Here is a 4,908-nt window from a genome sequence, read left to right as displayed (position 1 = left end):
ACAGTCAACAAAACTAAAAGGTAACCTATGGAATGGGAGAAGATGTTTGCAAATGACGTATCTGATAAAGGGTTAGTATCCAAAATATATAAAGAATTTATGAAACTCAACACCCCAAAACTTAATAGTCCAATTAAACAATGGGCAGAAGACGTGAATAGACATCTCTTAAAATAAGACATCCAGATGGTCAACAGACAGATACATAAAAACATGCTCAACATCACTCATCATCAGAGAAATGTAGATCTTTAAAACACATTTGTTAGAATGGCTAATATCAACAACACAAGAAACAGTAGGTGTCAGCAAGGATGGAGAGAAAGGGGAACCATCTTGCACAGTCGGTGGGAATGCAAACTGGTTCAGACATTCTGGAAAACAGTATGGAAGTTCCTCAAAAATAAAAAATAGAACCACCCTACAACCCAGCAATGGTACTACTAGGTATTTGCACAATGAATACAAAAATACTAGTTCAAAGGGATACACGCACCCCAATGTTTATAATAGCATTATCTACAATAGCCAAGTAATGGAAGCAGTCCAAGTGTCCGTCGATTGATCAGTGGATAAAGAAGAAAAGGTATAGATATGCAATGAATATCATTTAGCCATAAAAAAGAATGAAATCTTGCCATTTGCAATGATGTGGATGGAGCTAGAGTGTATTATGCCAAGTGAAATAAATCAGTCAGAGAAAGACACATACTATATGACTTCACTCATATGTTGAATTTAAGAAACAAAACAAATGAGCAAATGGGGAAAAAAGAGAGGTAGGCAAGCCAAGAAACAGATTCTTTTTTTTTTTTAAATGTTTTATTTATTTCTAGGGGAGAGAGAGAGAGAGAGACAGCGTGAGCAGGGGAGGGTCAGAGAGAGAGGGAGTCACAGACTGAAACAGGCTCCAGGCTCTGAGCTGGCAGTCAGCACAGAGCCCGACGCGGGGCTCGAACCCACGAACCGCGAGATCATGACCTAAGCGAAAGTCGGACGCTCAACCGACTAAGCCACCCAGGCACCCCACGAAACAGACTTTTAACTGTAGGAAACAAACGGATGGTTACCGGAAGGGAACTGGGTAGGGGGATGGGTGAAAAGGTAATGGGAATTAAGGAGGGCACTTGTGAAGAGTACCTGGTGAAGTACGGAAGTGTTGAATCATTATATTGTATACCCGAAATTAATATTACACTCTCTGTTAACTAATTGGAATTTAAATAAAAACTTCAAAGAAACTGGATTTCTATCATCCAGGAAAGAAATAGAGGACTGTCTGAACCAAACAATCAAACTGTTAGCTGCCTCAAAGAGGGAGTTTTAGATACCAATTTTTGGGGATGCCCGGATGGGTCGGTCAGTCAGTTAAGCGTTCAACACTTGGTCACAGCTCAAGTCTCAATCTCAGGGTGGTGAGTTCAAGCCCCGCATTGGGCTCTGTTCTGGGTGTGAAGCCAGAATAAATAAAGTAAACGGAATTAAATAAATAAATAAATAAATATCAAATTTTCATTCAACTAAAGTGTACTAAAATATACCCACTATTTAGGATGGTCTAGGAAAAAACAAAAAACATTCTACAGAATTACAAACAAAAGGAATATAACTTTGGAATGCTCAGAATTTGGGNTTTCCTCCCACCCCATATGCTCTCAGTTTGTTCTTGGCATTCAAGAGTCTCTCATGGTTTGCCTCCCTCCCTCTCCCCCACTATTTTTCCCCTTCTTCTCCTCCATGGTCCTCCGTCAAGTTCCTCCTAATCCTCCTATACGTGCAAACACATGGTAGCTGTCCTTCTCTGCCTGACTTATTTCACTCAGCATAACACCCTCAAGTTCCATCCATGTTGCTACACATGGCCAGATTTCATGCTTTCTCATTGCCATGTCGGATTCCATCGTATAGATGAACCACATCTTCTTGATCCATTCATCTGTTGATGGACACTTAGGCTCTTTCCATGATTGGACTATTGTGGAGAGTGCTGCTATGAACATTGGGGTGCATGTGCTCCTATGCATCAGCACTCCTGTATCCCTTGGACAAATTCCTAGCAGTGCTACTGCCGGGTCCTAGGGGAGTTCTATGGTTAATTTTTTGAGGAACCTCCACACTGTTTTCCAGAGGGGCTGCACCAGTTTACATTCCCACCAACAGTGGAGGAGGGTGTCCGTTTCTCCACATCCTCGCCAGCATCTAGAGTCCTCTGATTTGCTCATTTTAGCCAAAGAGTTAGCTTTTAACTATACATTTCCAGTGAAAAATACTATCTGGGGTCAGCTGAGTGCATCTTTCTTTCCTTCCTTTTTAAGTATTTATATATTTTTTTATGTTTATTCATTTTTAAGACGCAGAGACAGTGTGAGCAGGGTAGGGACAGAGAGAAAGGGAGACACAGAATCCGAAGCAGGCTCCAGGCTCGAACCCCCGTGTGGGGCTCGAACCCATGGACCGTGAGATCATGACCTGAGCTGAAGTTGGACGCTTAACCAACTGAGCCCCCTAGGAGTCCCAATACATCTTCTTCCTGACCCTATATGCACTTGATGAGCATAAAGACAAATGTAAATGTTGCACAAGGAAGCATGTACATGTAGTTCTACTGGTCACTTACATGTACAGTCCAGATGCATTAAACTATTACCTTAGAGACAAATAAATACACAAAATTAATATTTTGATTTATAAGGACCCACATATTTAGATTCCACGGGCAAGTTAACCCCTGCAGTATGATCAGAATTCTGGATGAAAAGACATAATTAAACTCAAAGTTAACTTTCTAAAAAACTACTAGCTGCTCAGATTCAAATATATGTTACTTTCAGGTGTGCCTGAGTGACTCAGTTCGTTGAGCATCTGACTCTTGATTTTGGCTCAGGTCATGATCTCACGGTCATGGAATTGAGCCCTGCCTCAGGCTCTGGGCTAACAGTGTGGAGCCTGCTTGGGATTCTCTCTCTCCCTTTCTCTNAGCAGCAGCAAGAACATGGTCCTGTGGGCTTCAAACTTAAATATGTCCTGTATTTTTCTTATGCTGTTGAGCCAGTCTGTTGATTCAAGACACCCCCTTTCATTCAGCGAGTGCACTTTAAGTCATTCTGAATTACATCGGTGCCCAAGAGGCTTCATATCTAGGCCCTCTTTACCGTAAATAGCATATGACAGGGCTTGATCCAACTGTCTGAGGAAAAGCAGGTGTTATTTAAATTCTAGAGGGAAAACAGAGCTTGCTTATTTGATTTCTCAGGGTAATTGCACAGACCCAAACCATCCAAAGCAATGAAATAGTTTTTCTGGGACAAATTTCATTACACTATCTTTCAGTGGCTTCAGTAATGGCCATAGAATATTTAATTCTGTTCATAACAACAACAAACATTTTTAAAATAAGTTAGCCAGATGTTTATGCCTGAAACAAGGCAATGGGGCAGGGGATGGTATATGCGGACACAAAACAAAGCATGGATTTCATAGATGGAGGTTCTCATATTTTCTTGGCAGTAAGAGCAGAAGTTATGAACTACGTGGTCCTGAAATCCTTCTTTGAGGACAACAATGTTTCCTTTATTTAGCTCAAGTCTCTCAAAACAAAAGACATCTGTACGGTGAACTTCAAATTCCAAAGGTGTTTTAAGCATGGATACGAAGCATGCACAACTTGATAACATTCTTTTAGAAATAGGTTTTAAAATTGTGTGCAAATTCATACGTGTTTTCATAGGCACATATTTTATTAATGCCAACTTTTTGTTGCCTTTCCCATTTTTGCTTGGCTCCTCTATTAACCTCCTTTGTCGACCCTGACCCACAATCACCCCTCCCATACACACACACACACACACACACACACCTTGTTGACTACTTAGTATGCATCCGCCCGTAATTCTTACCAAGCTTGCATAATCATATATACACATACACACATTTGGGTGTTTGTCATTGTTTCTGTATTAAAAGTGGATCATATTACACTCCTACTTTGTATCGTCTCCTATAAAAATCCCTTCAAATCAAGTGGTACCTTCTTCTTAATGGTTAGATAATAGTCTATAGTTGATGGAAATCATGTATTCAATCATTCCCCTTCTGATTCCTTTTGTTTCCAGTGTTTTCTCTCCATGAACCACACAGCAATAAGCATCCCAGTACAAATATCATTATATACTGGTAATTTATTTTTAAGGAGGAGATTCCAAGACTGAGGCATTCAGTCAAAGGGCATATGCATTTTTGAATTTAAGGAACATTGCCAGTTTGCTTTCTAAAATGACTTAAATCTTTTATATTTTGAGCAGCAGTGTAGGACAGCATCTTTTCCCTTGAATTCCTGCCAGTAGTAGCTGTTATTAATCCTTTTAACTTTTGCTAATTTGAGAGAATAAAGTGAAATCTCGTTGTTAATTCAATTTGCGTCTTTTCAGGCATTTGTTGGGTCTTCGTATTTGCTCTTCTATCAATTGTCTATTCATATCCTTTGACTGCTCCTCTTGTCCAATCATAAGAGTCCTTTGTAATAGATATCGACCCTCTGTCTGCCCTCCATATTGCACATATTTGTTCAAATTTCATTATTAACTGTTTATGGTAACATTTGTCCCAGGATAGAGTGAAAATATCTATATTGTGCTCAGTGGTTTCTGAGTTTCAAGTCTTGATTAAAAATGTCTTTATCCCTGGGGTGCCTGGGTGACTCAGTCGGTTAAACCTCTGACCCCTGATTTCAGCTCAGGTCATGATCTCACGGTTTGTGCGTTCAGGTCCCACATCCAGCTCTGTGCTGACAGCACAGAGCCTGCTGGGGAGTCTCCCTCTCTCCCTCTCTCTCTGTCCCTCCCTTGCTCACTCTCTTCCTTTCTCTCAAAAATAAATAAATAAGCTTAAAAAAAAAAAAGAATGCTTTTT

The sequence above is a fragment of the Crocuta crocuta genome, unplaced genomic scaffold, assembly GCF_008692635.1.
Source record: "Crocuta crocuta isolate KB4526 unplaced genomic scaffold, BGI_CrCroc_1.0 scaffold467, whole genome shotgun sequence".
Lineage (NCBI taxonomy): Eukaryota > Metazoa > Chordata > Mammalia > Carnivora > Hyaenidae > Crocuta > Crocuta crocuta.
The sequence above is the reverse complement of the archived record's forward strand: the minus strand, read 5'-3'. Positions refer to the sequence as shown.